At 42.0% G+C, this 17,204-nt stretch overlaps 1 long non-coding RNA gene across 2 annotated transcripts in view; it reads right to left on the reverse strand.

Annotated features, from left to right (window-relative positions):
* Window positions 1–1,931: 1,931 nt before the first annotated feature.
* The window catches only part of LOC111229817, a 41,450-nt gene continuing 26,177 nt past the window's right edge, over window positions 1,932–17,204 (reverse strand). The window contains exons 4-5 of one of the 2 annotated variants that reach the window (XR_002665420.1): window positions 11,300–11,393; window positions 1,932–2,233 (exon numbers count right to left, since the gene is read on the reverse strand). This is a non-coding gene — a long non-coding RNA (uncharacterized LOC111229817). Of the gene's footprint in view, window positions 2,234–3,942; window positions 4,007–11,299; window positions 11,394–17,204 lie in introns of those variants that run through there. The other variant, XR_002665419.1, reaches the window with a different exon arrangement.

Genomic DNA, 17,204 nt, shown 5'->3' on the forward strand with positions numbered 1-17,204 from the left:
GTTCTTCGACCACATGATTTATTAACAGATTACTAACGAAAATAATCATCGTAGAAGTATATAGATACAACCATAGTTCAATTGCAATGTGGAGAAACAGAATGATGATACTACAGTGCCAAAAAATTGTATATGAAGAATATCAAATGTCCACTAGGTGGCACTTTTGCCACATCTATAACATAATGGAAGTTATACTGGTGATCAGTTATATTAAAATAGTGTGTTTCTAGGTGCAGGAAATCTAAATATGAATATGGAATAAATACCATTGCTATAGAAACGACTCATTTCATTTCCTTGCCCTATATTTCATAACGAATGGCGCATTTTCTAATCAGCGTGGCACAGATTAACATTGCTGAATCTATTTCGATGCAGGCTTAGTGCTTCTTCATTTCAGTGAATGCACTCTGCTCGGTGGTTTATTTGAGAGGCCTGCCCACACCGAGCCTTCAATCCTATCCACTTACATTCGATCAATAATATTATTCCATTTATACAGCTATGACATCATATGAAGGCTTAGAAAAGCTCTGCTGTGAGTGCTATTCTTTTCAAATTCCTGGCAAGTTTTGATAAAACAACAGTATATTATTGAATTCTGACTGATACGTTTCAGACTGAGTCTCAAAAGCTATTCATTAGCTCCTTATTGCATGGGAAAAGAATTCCCCAGGGTGGACGTCAAAGCTTTTTGCAACGTTTTTTTTTTGGTGAAGCAGTGAGGCAGGAGATGAAGGATGGAGGATGGCCTTTAGAGATGCAACCCCAGAGACAGGATACACACAGATCCATTGTCTCATCGGGCTTAATATTCAGCTCACTTTGCTCTATCACCAAGGCCAAGGCTCAAATCAGTTCAATATGGTGGCTGGCAGAGGACAGCTAACACAGTGGGTGCAGCCCACATACGAATACTCCCCAACACTGGTCTAGACACATGGGACACAGTACAGTGGTAGATTTTTTTTTTTCCCACGCTGCAATGTTACTGTCACATAATCCTTTTCATTGTGTCAGAAACATTTGGCGAATATGTAACTAGTTCAGCACGCCTGGTATGACTGATATGTGTGAAACTACGACATGCAAAGTGAAGGACAAAATATGTGCAAACTGAGGAGGCGTAAGTGTGCACAGTGGGCTTCGAATGTGTCTGTACATGCATATTCATAGTAAAACGCTTGTTACCTCCGACATAAAGTTGATAACCGGTTATATGACTGTGGAGTGAACATACAGGGGTGAGCGAGGGCTCTCACCGTGAATGACAACCCCAAATCTGACCTTGATATGAGATACGGGGCCGCAGTCTCAGACAGTGAGGCAAGTCCGATGCCCAAGTTGGCCTGATACCGGCTGGCACTCACCTTGTCATCTATCTGAGTATGTGCGTATTTATGTGTGCTGTTGGCCGGAGAGTGAGAGAGTACTGTAACCATCATCTGTTGCCATATGAATCATGCTGTAGCCCAGGAGGTGAGATTGTGCCATGGCTCCTCTTTCCATCTGCTCTGCTCTGGGGCTTTACGACATGTCTGGGGCTGCTGGCTGATCCCAGGACTGGATGGAGGTAGTCAAGTCGGGCTTTTTCACACATATTTCCAATGTTTTCTCAGCCAACAAACAATGATAAATGTGTTTGGGTATGTTCAACACAGGCTCGTAGACTGAATACACTGAGTTTGGTAGCCGATATTCAGTTCTGGATTTCATTGGAAGAGAGTGACCTCGATTGTAATATAAACTGTATGTAAACTTCATCACAGAAATGACTGTGCCTTGGAAAACATTTGGCCCCAATGCAGTAGATCAACTACAAACAAGTCTCAAAGTTTTAAACATTGAAATTGACACTCATAGGATGTAAGAACAAAACATCAAAGACAAACTTGATTCTGTATTTAATTTTTTTTATTATTGTTTGAGGCAGAAAATCAAAAGCAAACAGAAATTCCATTTACCTGCTGGTCCTGTCATAGCAGCAGACAGGACCCGCTGCTTTGACTGGCTGTGGATGCCTATGGTCCAGCTAAGAGATGGCTTGATGACTCAACCCCCTGTTGTCTGTATGTTGAAGGATTGCTGCCCTTCAGGGAAGGCAGTAGGTTGTATAGTTATCTCCTGATTGGGCAAAATCACTACCCTGAAACCACACAACCTACTACCTCACCCCGTACGAACATCAGAAAGGTCCTACAGGTCGGCAAGCTTTGGTGTAGCTGGTACTCTAGAGTATTATGGTAGGGTGACATAGAAACACTATATTTTATTATGGTAAATAAACACATCCTCATACATTGTGACAATGAAAACAAACTTCATATCAAAACTGCCATGATTTGAGTTTTAATGTCTAAAACACAAACAATACAAGCAATCAGAATCAATTAGTTTGAGGAAAAGAGCAACACATCCTAAAAAAAAAAAAGAATAAGGAACTGTTAGAAACCACAGCTAAAGAAAAGGGGTGACAATTAGATAAGAACATCTTCAGTTTTTGTGTTGATTGACCAGCAAGACATAACAACATGACACATAACACGTTTTTTTATTCACCATAAATTCTTAAAAGTACAACCATGAAAAGCCTACCTAAATTAACTATCAAATTCTGCGACTGGGTTATGTTCTTAGCAGTCAGTGGGTAAACATGCACATTCCAGTGTTGATCCAGATCCAAAAGCTCCAACAATGGCATCTGAAGACATTACAGCCACTTCAGGAAAGACAGTAAGTTGTATAGTTATCTGACAGGAAGGGTATCACCCTAAAACTATACAACCTACTACCTCACCCCAAAGGACAGTCTTTAAAAAACAAAGTCCTTTCAGGTCCCCGTTCATGCAGGTAATCCACTTTGACACACCTCACTGAATACAAAACAGCGGTTATGATTCACAGAAACACAAACACACATGCCACTCTCCTCTGGGACACCTCACCGGTGTGACTGGAGTCTGTGTGTTCAGAACACAATGTGACGACAGGGTCATCCGGTTCATGGCTCGAGCTCAAGAGGGATTCAAATGATCTAACAAGGCGCGCATGTCCCAAACAAATACTGTAGCCAAGATATTTCCATATTGAAATGCAACCAATATAAAACTTGGGGGGGGGGGGCAGTGACATCAAAAATTAGGATTTTACTAAGAAATAGTTGAACCTCAAAACTATTAAAATGCAATGTTCCATTCATTAAATACTGTCCAAAAAACCATGCTTTGCTCAGTGTTCAGTAGGCCTGTGATCAGTGCTGAAAGATGGTGGAAAATGAGGTTGTTATCACTCGACAGATTTGGTTCCCAGCTTGCAGGTTGGGACCTTACATGAGGCCAAGTAATGATTCAAAAGACAGAAATAATTTTGTTAATGAAACATGTCTCTGCAAATTTTGTTTTTTTGAGTCTTTAATTTTTTCTTTTTTTTTTCTTTTTTTTTATTGTGAAGTACTTAGTTTTATTCTAAAAATGATTCAAATTAAACAAACAAATCTCTCTCTGCTTGAACAGCTTGCAACCCATGCAACATGTACAACTCAAATGCAACCTGTGACATGAGGTCGCAAGTAGATATAACTTTACAATAAAAGGTCACCAGCCAAAACGTTTGTGAACCGCTGCCGTAAAGCTAAGCATCACTGTTCACAACAATATATATAAGTGGTTTTATTTTGAATAGCAGTCGGTGCTGATTCCACCACCATGTTTCCACTTTTTTTTTTTAGTGCAGTTTTCTGTGCTTCAGAGAGGAGAGTGTTAACATCAGTGACCAGTGTTGAGAGTGGGCGAGCTCGAGCTATAGCTCATATCCTGGCCCACATGTGCGGAGCAGAGGGCCACAGCTGCTGCTGCCTCTGTTAATGTTTCTCACCTGCTCTGTAACACGCAGCGAAGGAGAGGGGGGGGGGCGAGAGAGAGAGAGAGAGCGGGGGGGAGGGACACACTGGCCGATCGCCTCCTGCCTCCATCACGGTTTCAGCAGCATGTCAGGTAGCCTCCATCTGAAAATCCCCGAGAGGGAAAATCTGTTACTTCTGCACCAAAGGAAATGTAGAAATACTTCAGCACTGTGACTTCTACATTTGACTTCTGTGAGATGAATTGCAAACACCCCAGCGGCTGACAGTCAGTACGAGAGTGTTTTGGGTTCTCAGGTGAAAGCATATTGTTTACTTGCAATTTGAGTATGTGGTTATGTGTGTTTACAGCATGCTTGTATGAAATTCTGTATGACTCATACTTGTGTGTTCTGTGAGAAATATTAGACAGTAGCAGCGTGCACAAATCCAAATACTCCAGCAATCTATCAGGTGCATGGTCGTTCCTATCTAAACAGAACAAACAGAATGCCGGTGAACGTGCTGTTTGCCCGACTATAGGCCATGATCAGTGTGCACTATGCTGATCAAGGCTTATAGCTGAGAAACGTTTGTTGTTTTGCCCACATTAAACAAGAAGATGATTTATGTGTGAGTGCAGGTGTTCTGTTTGTTCTGTGAGAAAGCCACACCATCCCACATGTTTAGCTGTCACAAGATGCTGACACAAAGTGACATCAGGTTAATCTTTGTCAGCACACACCTCTACAGTAATATTATTCTACGTGTGAAGGCACAAATACAGCACGGCACAATACAAAAAGGTATGTCTTGAGCTGCGGGGCCCAATTGTTTCTGCTCAGTAGTGACTCTGAGGCTCTCTGCATTATTCAGCACTGCTTTACTTACACCGTAGCACTGGATGAGTGCATTTTAAGTATGCGCAGACACACACCCTTACAGGGTAAGAGACACACAGAGGAGCACACAGACACTTTGCATACAGAGACAGAGAGAAGGAAGGATACAGTATGGCAACCTACAGTATGCACACACACACACACATACGTTTACACATGCACAGGATAATGACAGAAAGAAAAAGAGCCACATAGAGGATACTGTACAGGGAGTGTATTTACTTAGAATAGAATTCATTTCGAGCTAATTGTATTAAATTAAAATCAAACAGACCGAAACAAATTTACTATTTACATATCTTTCTTGAAAGGTGCTCGAAGCATTAGATTACTGTTTTGCAGGACATTCAAATGATGTTGCACATTAGAGAAACTTCCGTCATATTCAAATCGAGCAATTTTTAATATGTTTTGATTTACATGCTTAAACAGTAACTACATATGGGAAACTGTCAGCTCTGCGGAGTGCATATCAGTGTTCATGTCACAGTCTATTCTCATTGTGCAGACCTGCAAAAAGCTTAATAGTGTGGGCCCAGACTTCATAAGGTAAGGTCAAGGCACACTGTCCTCTCAGTCTGCTGACTGGACATACTTCAATCTAATATAGTAGATGGCTATGGGGTCCTGACCAACAGAGAGGATGTCCAGGAAAGCTATTGCTTTCAAGTGCAGCCAGTTGCTATCATCCAGTGACAGGGAAATATTCACACTCGCACCCACACACACGTACTGCAGAGGACCAATATGCAACGCAAGCATGCACGCGCGCACACACACACACACACCCACACACACACACACACACACCCACACACACACACACACACAGGCATGTACCCTTGTGCACACTTGTTTAGGGCTCTTTACACAGTTATGTAATTCAATCTAAAAACACCTCCTTTACTAAGAGCTTGTCCACCTAAAAAATTCAGCCTTCTTAAAAGTGTGCAAACTCAGCAAGCACTCCTTCACTTGAAAGCACAGCGTCTGTAACTGATACGCTGCTTTAGCCCTCCACCTCCATTAGCTGTTGAGAGGAGCCGGGGTGCAAAGTCGTGCTTACTACACTTCAGCGTCTCATAATGTCACACAAACACATATCCGCACTGTGGGGCATGCACACACAAACACATAAACAAATACATACACACACACAAGGACACAGTTTCAAATTCACACACACACACACACACACACACACACACACACACACACACACACACACACACACACACACACACACACACACACACACACACACACACACACAATGACACACAAACATGGAAAAATACCCTTTGGAGGGAATAAGGTAAAACGTGATATTCATTTACCTCATCACATTTTCACACGTCGTTTGCAGCAAAGACACGCACTGCTTAAAAAGCCACCTTAATTCAATCACACTTCAGTCTAAGTGCTACAGTGCCTATCAATCAATACCAAAGCTGACTTTCACTGCAGTGATAGTCAGATGGAGTGGAGTACTGTAACCTTGTAACCTGATCTTTGGGGTTCTGGCGGTCTGTGGTCAGTCAGTACGGCGGGTGATTCGGAAAAAGAAGCTGGACATTTACACAATATGCATCCCCATATTCCCAATGCAAATATTTCTACTCATCTCTGACGCTGTGATTAAAAAACATTACCATTGAATCATTAGTTTAGTCTATGGGGTCCAGGTTGTACCTGGATAGATCAGGATCTTTTGTGAAAAAGTCCTCGCAAAAACAAGGCTTTGTATCAAACCTCAATACATTCAGGTGGACAGAGATGTGTCTGTAGCATGGAGTATTGCAAAAATATCAAGTGCAGAAAGTTGGCATCACATTTCTAGTGAGATTCATGGTCTTTTACTTATTCTAAAATCAGACATTATGTCATAATTTTGCCATATTTAGACAATTTCATTAAGGAGATTTTTGAGCCACTTGAGCTTTGCGTTTTAGGGGGTTTGTGGGTATTTATACCAAAAAACAGGTTTTGGATTGGCACTAATTTAGGTAAAAATTCAAATGATCTCCAGTGTCTGTTCACTGTAGCTCACCCTTGATCTTTAGTTAAGCACTTAACTTTCAGGAAAAGGCACTCTTCTTCTGACTCTCCCTCAGATTTACCCATTGCCTCATAGCCGAGCCTGTGTGGATGCCTTTTGGCTCCACAAGATTATGTAAGTGCTTATGGTTGATTTTTGCAAGTATACCCAGTATATGTGCTATATGGCTTCCTTTATATCAGGGATGTGGTATAGGTATAGGTATATGCATGTGATTGTGTGCATGCATTTTTCTTTTGTCCAACTACATGTGAGCCCTGCTACAAGTGAAGTGGTGTCTGGGCGCAGACAGGAGGAATCCAGATAGACACGGTGGAGCATTTATAAAGGGAAGCATGGCTTCTGTGCCCCCCCACAGCCCCCTCAGGGTAGCACAGCAGGCATGACCCATCTATTTATACCAGGGCTAGGGGGAGGCAGGGGGAGGAGGGGGAGGACAGGAGCGGGGGAAGAGGAGAGGCTGCATGGGCAGGTCCTGTTACACATGCCAGGGGGGATGGCTGGGGCAAGCCACAGGGGGATTCTGCTCAAAGTCAGACAGGCTGACCTCCCCGTCACCTCTGCATGAGGCAGATATTGAGCTTGTGTGAGTGTGTCTTAGGAGAGTGAGAGAAAAGGCAATTTATGGGTGCGTACGAAGGTGTTTGATGTATGTGCCTATGTGTGCACATGGGGCTACATGTTTGCATTAATGCATGCATAATGTATGCACTTGTGTATGTGTGCATGTGTGTGTGTGGTGTTTGTGTGTGCAGATCAACATGTGTATACATGTGTGATGGAGTATGCATGTACTCACGCCTATGTGCATAATATGTGTGTCTGCCTGTCAGGCTGTGAGATGAACCGGACCCAGTGACCCACCCCATCCCCCAGCAGAACCATAAACATGCCAGGTGAAGAGGGCTGGATAAGGCAAAGTTAGCTGATCCCAGTGCGGCCCCCCGGCCCCATCCTTAGAGGTAAAAAACGACCCCAATCATTGTAATGACAGGGCACGCAGCGGGGGTCGCCCAGACCACTCAGCCCAACCTTGCCAGCTGCTTCTCATCTCTCACACACAGTATATAGTCACATGTACATAGAGAAACATACACACACTCGCATGCATGTGCGTGCACACAGACATGGTGAGGCTGCAGGATGCACAGCAGGGCGCAGGCCTGCAGAAAGGTCTACATGGAAATGACTTGTTTATGAAGGGTTCGCAGGTGTCTATTACAATTGCAATAAATATCATGACGCCTAAACCACGATGCCTTTTAACAGTTTCCATCATGATACTCATTAACGCTCATGGTACTCAAGCCTATAGGCTGAAAAGACTACATTCATAGCTGATGATTAAACCAAGGACACTTACCTCAATCATAAGAAGTTAAAACATGGATTTTTGTTTTTTTCTTCGCCATTACATTTTTATATCAGGAGATCTTTGCTTTAATGGCTTTCCATACTATAACCACAGGCAAAAATATGTTCCTACAATGCAGTATTTCAATATTCATCGCATAGAAACCAAATATTATCTATTGTTTTCTAAGGTATTCACAGGCATAGTCTTTGCTCCGCCATGCTAATGGGAGCTGGTGAAACGTGCATTGCCATGTGGCTGCTGGTGACCTGTAGGGCCCCTGTCTATTAGGGGAAGTCTATAGTCCTCACACGTCTGCATGCCCAGCTCTGCTCTGGCCTGCCTGCAGGGCCCCTTTCAGCTTGGGCAGTGCCCCATCGAGCTGCATCTGTCACCAGCTATATTTAGAGGGTGGGACAAATACCTTTCTCCCTGGATATGAACTTCAGCTGACAGACAGAGGGCCAGAGTAAGCAGACAGGGATCTGTACAGTTTGTAACCTTGAAGAGCTTGTTGCCCCCAGGCTACAGCTGGCTGTAGTCAGACTCACTACAGTGGTTAGCAGTTACAGCTGAAAGCTACGGCTGTAAATACAGCACAGCTAACCACAGTTAGCATTGAAAAGCTTGGTTTGGCAGCAGTTATTAGCACCAGTGCCTATAGTTCCAGGACTGCTGCCAGCATGAAGTGGAATATACAGTAATGGACGCTGATAAAGATATTTAATACTTCTCCCTCTGTGAGTGACAGAAGAATAATGAATACATTTCTGTGGATTTGAATCACCTTCAAATAGTCCTACATTTCTGCCTATAAGCATTTGTGTGTGTGGCAGTGCCAGCGAGGCAGCCAGTGTGTGATATATGACCATGTTGCACGGCCATCTGCTCTATATAACCATAAACAAACGCAGGCAGGCCAGCTTCACAGTATCATTTCCAAGGGGTCTATGGCGGATAAATGTATTCATGCTTTAGTCTCTTGGTAGATGTTGCAGAGATATGTCCTAGAAACAGGCCACGGTCATGCAATAGCATTCATAATTCATTCCACAAACACAATATGGAGGCCACTCTGTCCCATATGCAAACACATGGCCAGATTAAGGAGTGGAGAGCCAAAGGGAACAGAGTGCATTCTGAACTGTAAGCAAAGCCATTGACTGTCTGTCTGTCTCAATGAGAGCTTGTCTGTGACAGGCCTAAATAGGCCAGGTTTTACTGCTGGAGGGACCTCTGCTATATTTTGCACCCAGAGTCTAAATCAGTTACATGCCAGCAGATACACACTGATACAGCGAGGGGTTCTTTACAACATCACTTCAGGCCATAAACAGATATAGTACCCATATATACACTTGTGCCATTTCTCTGAGTAAGCTGTCACTACGTTTTAGGTCAACTTTTATGTGCGTTTGTTACGTAAATATATGTTGATGTCTTCTACAATTCTTTAAAAAGAAGGCACCAAATGTTGTAAGAGGTTGGCACACTGGTCAGTTTACCAGCTGAGTTGCAAACACAAGACACCCAAGCAATCGGTGTCTTTGTTAATAATTCAGGTGCTACCATGAGTGACAGTAAGCAAGTAAAACTACTTCATATGTGAGAGAATGAACAACATTTGAACTGTTTTCAACATTTAGAGGCTAATTCCATTAATTGTGAATGTGGAGGGAAAAAAATCGATGTACAACAGATGAATATTTGTTAAATTGAAATAGATCTCACTAAGCTCCAAACTCGGCTACATCTGATATATTAAGTAAATGATTTCATTTCGATGGAACAGTAGAGTCAAATGACAGAAACCACAACTGGCGAAAACAACCCCTCGCTCCCCATTCTAAAAACGCTGGATGATTTTGTGTGACTTTGTCAGGTAAGTTTAGCAATGGGCTGGTCAGGGGAAAAGCAGCAGCAGACGCCTACTGAAAGCTTGATATAGTATCAGTGGTCTTAGGGTCAGATGAGAGGAGGATTTTAATAACATCTGCACATGTAATCATACGCCTGGCGCATACAGAGTTCCAGAGCCGCGGGCAGCTAGCTACCGCTGCTGGAGTTTTGTAGGGTGGGGCCTGGGGTTACTGAGTGCATGTGATACAGGCGCAGTCAGGTTTGAAGCTACGGCTAGCAGTGCGCTGTGGTTAGGGTGGAGACAGGTACATAAGCAGAGGTTAAAGCTTTACCCTGGCTCTAGAGTACTGTAAGCAGGCAGGTTGTGTTACTATGGGGCCGGTCTGCTGGGGTCTGGGTGATGTGGAGGAAAGAGGGAGGACTGGATGGAGGGTGGAGGGTGGGTGGAAGGGGGTCATGCAGCTGTGGGCCCTGCCAGCACATTTGCCCCCACTGGAAAAGAACCGTTTATGGCGTCCACCCAAGGTCAGCTCTTTGAGAAGAGGAGCTGGGAAGGATCCAGAGGGGAGGCTGATTGTTTGTATGCAGTCAGTCGGCAACAATTAAAAACCTCTCCATAAGGAAAAGACATATTAAATATTCTATCATTGTACACCGGAGCACCTCTTTTCTCCAATTCTTCTTGCTCCTCCCTGTCTATTTTAATTTGCTGCTTCAACCAGCATCCGGTTGCACCCACTTTTTCTCCCCTACTTCACTCTGTCCTTCTCAGACTGCTACCTGACTACTTTGGCAGTGATTCACAAAATGGCGGCGGGGAGCTGAGAGCTGGAAGGCAGAGAGTGGAAGCCATTTTCTAACAGATCCAGGCCCTGGCACAGAGAGAGTCAAGACTTCCTATGCCTAGTGGACAATTAAGATTGCACCCCGTGTGTTTTCTGTGCACGTGCACTAAAGATTATGTTTGTTTTTTGTTTTTTGTTTTTTTTATCTACTGCACTAACAAGCCATTGGGACCACTTGGCCTTTCAAATGGGATAAAGGCACAATATTCAGCCATTATGATTTAATCTAATGCAGGCTTGCATTATAATAGGTCTGAGAGAGAGAATGAAAATAGATGTAGACAGAGCAGATACATGCCATGCATAAAACAAAGGAAACTTATGCAGCATCTAATTACAAACTTCATCTCATTAAATGAAATGCAAGACAACACAGTGGCATTACAATACATCATTAAATAACAACATATTCAATTTACAATACATTATGGTACTTACAATGCTGCTGCGATCGCCAGTCTGTCTGTCCGTGATTTCACTTGTTGGCCAAATTGGTTGTGCCTGTGGCTGGAGTCAAAACCCATCTTACTGCCTACAAGCGGGAGAGAGAGAGAGAGAGACACGGAGAGAGAGAGAGAGAAAGAGAGAGTGAGAATTGTAGCGTCCAAGGGAGAGACAATTTACAGCGATAGAAACAGAGAGAAAGAGAAAACAACAGAGAGAAGCAGAAACAGTGAGAGTGATCAGTTGGAGAGCCAGCAGCAACAGCAACAGCAGCAGCAGCAGCAGCAGCAGCAGAGGGCTGTAGGGTCTCCTCTCTGTAGCCTGTTTACTAATAAGCTCGCCCCACGGTCTTGCCTGGCCAAGGAAACTCATTAGTGGAACATGTAACACACCGCACCCTCTCTGCTGGCCTGTACACCGGCCAACTCTCACTGCCGCATGCTCACCCAACACCAACACACAAGCTCCGCCGTGGTCTTGGCCTTGCCCAGTAGCACCCACTCGCTGCATACGTGCACACATTTTGGCATGCTGTGTTACTGAAAGCCTACAGTGTCATGTGCGTGGGTGAAGTGGTGCATATGCGTGTACTTGTGAGCATAATAAGTGATTTTCTGCACATGCGGGCACAGTATGTTCACATTCACACATGAGGGCATGTACGGACTGCGCAGAGTCAATGTACGAGGCAGCTTTCCACATGTGCCCGTGTCTTCCAGTCCGTATTTATGTATGTATGTGTGTATGTATGTGTGCGATGTGAGGACCATTGTTTGGAGGTGAAATGGGACAAAGGACAGCAGAGGTAGTTAGTCATGATTAGTCAAATCTCAGATTGCAGGAAAATAAAGAGGGTGACAGAGATAAAGAGAGACGCGACCGTCGTCCTCTAGCAGACCAAGGAGGACACTGCCAATTAAAGGCCTCCACTCGGCGCGGCGGCGGCTGTTGAAGGGTGATAATTCTGTACAAGGACGCTAATTACAGCGCGGGACACAGCCTTGCCAGGGAAGGGTCTTTTATATATTGTTTCTAATGTTTGTAATTACAGTGCAGTGCCTTGGACCGCCGCCAGCACATGTTTATGGGCTCATGAGTAACCCAACTCCTCCAGCCCGTGGAGCGAGATTCATGTCCGAGCGGTGCACTCACTGCACTCTGTGTGTGAGTGTTGTTTGTGTGTATATGCATGTTGATGACTCATAAAGCCTGGAGCCTGGGTGAGTACGTGCAGAAGGGATAGTCTACAGGAGTATATACCACATGAAAGGCTGTAAGTACTGTAAGAAAACACTATATATACTGTATATATATGAAAACTTATCCAACTTAAATTTTAACTTGAACTTATCTATCTAAAATATTTCCCTCTGACAATTGAAACGGAAGTTCAGCAGTATGCCTGTTAGGTAGGCTGCAGTGTAGCAGTGTAAGCAACGAAACCTGACTATATAGACATTACTGGAGTGCTGAATCACACACCAGAAATCAGTACTACAGAAATCAGTGGAAAATTGCAGTCAAATCAGTAAAAGAAAATGTAGGTAATGACATATCAAAGCAGATACTATATTCAATATTCGTTTTCCTGTACCAAAATGAATCACACAAAGACAGCTCGAGCCAGGGTATTTACTTTCATCACTACATGTAGCCGACATCATTCAGCTCAGGGCTGATGAACGGCAAGAAAGCGATGAAGTGGAGGTGAGGTGAGGGAAGGGATTTACAGTATTTTGATAGTCAGAGAGTTGCAGGCGAGGCCTTTCAACACTTCCAACTTTACCTCCAAGTGGAACAATTTTGCTGATTCCGCAGTTTTTCTCCGACTAAATTGCCTTGGCGACAGCAGAGGCCAAAAGCTGAGGAAATATATGAGCGTTGGAAAAGAAAAGTCGAGTGGGCGCAGCTCAATGTTATCTGGAATATCGCTTTGCCTGGCAGGTACATAAAACAAGTATCTGTCCTGACGACGTGTGCTCACATGTGATGCTGCAGACCACAGACTAAAGACTCTCTGAAACACATACTGACACCCTGAACATCGCCTGGTCAGAGGTAAAGAAAACATGTAGTTATATTTGAATAAATATTCTAAATATTAATCTGGTTGGATGAAAGAAATCTGCCTGTTGAATGTCTAAATAATTCCCTTGAGAAAGTTGTTAACATGCTCAGTAAGACTTGCATTGTACAGGAAATGTATAAGAAAATTGTTCTTGGGCAAATAAACTTGAGGAAAAAAAAAAAAAAAAAACACCTTGACCTCAGCCGAAGGGCCCATGATGTAAAGCACCATGTTAACATCTACAGGAAAAGAGGGGGAGGTACGGGGGAGGAAAATCTACATCATCTGTCACCCCTGAAACTCTTACCCCGTCCAATATTATGTCATTATGACTGTGCTCACTGCCTCTGTGGAGTTGCTGTGGTTTTGTGTTTAAATTACATGTGACACTCCCAGCTGACATCCTGATTAACACAGGGAGAATAAAATGGCCCCCCAATCCTCAGTAGTCAGTGGGGTAATGCACTAATGGCTTCCATGTATGGCGAGAGAAGTGAGGAAAAGCAGGTTTACAGACTTTGCTGTGCATTTAGATATGTGTGATTATGCATGTAAGTGCATCAGCATATGTGCCTGTAATTATTTGTCTTATTGAGCCTTGAACATTTTGCTTTTGTGCAATAATTTTACCACATGCACAAACAACACCAACCCCAAAAATGCATGTATATGCATGTGTATGCTGATTGGGGTCGTGGCCTCTTTGTTCAGCCTCTCTCCTCTCTTCTCAGGCCTTGCCTACTTCCTACTGTACTGTACTGCTGATCCTGTATGAGTGCTCCACAGCCTGTAGTGGCCACTGTAGATCCACTCATGTGCTATCCCACATTCACAGTGCAGGAGGGCAACAGAGAGCCTACTACCACCTCTTACACACAGACCCGATCTGACGAGACAGTCATATACCTCGAGGAGATTTAAACACCTTTTTCTACAAACTGACAACTGCTAAATAAAACCCAGAGGCAGATGCTACTATGATTGACACAAGCACTGTAAAATGCAACCGATTGTCTCGCTGGTTTCTGCAGAATGCACTGTGACATTTAGACGTGCTAGGCTGCTGAGGAGGGATTTCAATCCAGCTCCATTTCTACAAGCAGTGACCTGCTCGAGCTAACCTGCTGCATAGTGTTAGATACTTTGCACCACTGCTTATACTCCGTCAGTACCTAAACTGCAAAGTCGTCATATTGATACCCTACATACATATATTTTCAAGCTGTATGATATCGTGTCAGATTTTATTTTCCATTTCCTTCATTTTACAAGTAAATCTACTGAGTATCCGTTTACTTGGACTTGAAACATGAGGACTTGGGAAATATGGCTGCTTCTGCTTACAGCAAAAGACTTCCACAATAAATGTATATATTTCTGGCGTAGTCATTTATGTATTGTATTGTCCTGTGATCAGGAAACATGTGTTATTTTGACATGAATGAAAATATATAAATAAATAAATAAATAAATAAATAAATATATATATAGAAAATAAAATGACAGTGAATCAGTGAAGACATCAAAATCCTCTAACAGGACCACATAAATGCATTTTTAGTGCAGGCAGCCCAGGCAGTACTGTATGTCAATCATATCCCTAACCCTGACAATCCTCCAGAGAGCTTAGACATACAATATAACTTTCATTACGCCGGGTTTCTCAGTTTTTATTGTACTTAAAACAGCACACTGAAACCATTTTAGCAGGAGAAATAAAAGAGGCTTCATTATTATGGCAGAAAAATATATTTACAGTGAGTGCTCACTTGGCCCCCATTCACCACTCCAATCTGGATTTCATATTAGCCAGGAGGAAATTGGATGGAATTCACAACATCACAGCAAGCTCATAAATGAAACAAAATCACATAATCTTAAATACCAATTTATCCACTTAACAAATGAAGCAGTGTATTGGTGGCTTGCTGCTGTGTTGTACTGGTGAATGACTCATTTTCACTGTGTGTTGCACTAGTAAGAATACACTGAGCACTGGCACATGACCTAAACCACACACTCAACACTTGAAAAGTATCTGGCAGAAACACTCAGATCCAGAGACATACAGTAGTCTATACAGTACTGCTACACACACCACCACAAAAGTCTCTGACAGGAAACGTCTTATTCAAAAAGTTATCCAGAGATTAAGAACCTCTTTCATCTCCACTTAGATTACACTTCTAAAAAATAATATTCCACCCCCTGATTGTATTGTTCCCATCTGTTAATTCCACGTGTTAATGTTGTGTGAAATAAGATTTTTAATATTAAATATACTTAATACTTGGCAGTGCCTCAGGCTGGCAGTTTGTGAGAAGAGGTTGCTCTGTTTTTCTTATCTGCATGAATAGACTTTTTATGCTTATAACGTTATTGAGAATAACAAATAATGCAATTCTGGAGCAATTGGGGTCACACGAAATTAAATAACTCCTGTAAATATTGCCCTGTGCCTTTTTCTACACTTGTCTGAAGGCATGATTAGATAAATATTAGGAAAAACTACATGCTCAGAATTGTAGTTTGACAAAATAAATAAATTAATGTAAAAAAAAGTTTATTGATACAAGTCAAACAATAATAATGAGACACGTGATAGATTTGTGATTTTGCGATCGAAGATTTAAAATAAATACATACGGTGAAAATTTGCAATGAACTCAATACTATTAAAAAAAATCAATAACAAATTACAAAAATCTTACCACATACACACACACACACACACACACACACACACACAGTAAAAATACACTGAGGGTGTGTTTTCGTTAGCCATTACTGTATTCTCTACACCAAAAGCAACATTGGAAAAACATATGGATTTTTTTGTATCATATACAGTTATTTTGTTTTTACACTTCCTGGTGTATTTTCCTCAATAGAGATGTATGCTTATAGGAAAAAAGTACTTTTCCCTCTTTGAAACTTTATGAGAGAACTTTTAAAATTCTTAAATAATTAATTCTCTACAGAAAAAAATCAGGGAGTACATTATTTTGCAACATTTAATCTTTTTCTATCTGTGTACTTTCTATCTGTGTGCATAATATGTAAATATGAGAAATTCGTCAAAATCAAATACAAATTAAACAAAGGACATCAAAGGTAACCCATTAATTAAAATAATTTTAATATTTTAAAAGCCTGAATTATATACAATAATAATTACTTACAATTGCTGTGAAAACTGCATAAGCATTGTATTTTTCGGTTGATACCTATAAGGATTTGAAGGGTTGTCAGTTGGAATTTTTTAGCATGTTTACAAAAACATGTAGTATTTAGCAATAAGTGGTATGTTCTAAGACGAAATTTGATATAAAGTATAATTTCATTAAAAATCCAGAAATTCACATTCAAGTTCAAGGCCACAAGTTCAAGTTTGGGAACTTGGTGTTCTAGCTGTGGCCTGCAGTTTCCCTGAACTCTGTTTTTGCAGTATAACCATGAGACACTGGTACCTTTGTATATAAAATTTAGAAAAAAAAAAAAAGAAAAGAAATATACTGACTGATAAAATGTATTAAGAGGGCACTCATGCGGCTTCAACAGAAGAAAGACTTTGAACACACCATTTCATCAAGCCCAAGTACACACACTGAAAGAGCAAAAACAGACAAGGATATAAAAAAATATGCTCCCTGCTGTGAAAATGTTTCAATACCTGACATCCAGGCCAAAGAAAATTATTTAATTATACATACGAATATGTACATTTGATTGTGTACTTGTATTTGCGTGCGTTTGTGTGTGTGTGTGTGTGTGTGTGTTTGTGTTCCATGATTGGCTTTGCTGTGTAGCTGCAGTGAAGCTGAAGTTTGC

This window comes from Seriola dumerili, unplaced genomic scaffold (genome assembly GCF_002260705.1).
Source record: "Seriola dumerili isolate Sdu_G_001 unplaced genomic scaffold, Sdu_1.0 BDQW01000242.1, whole genome shotgun sequence".
Lineage (NCBI taxonomy): Eukaryota > Metazoa > Chordata > Actinopteri > Carangiformes > Carangidae > Seriola > Seriola dumerili.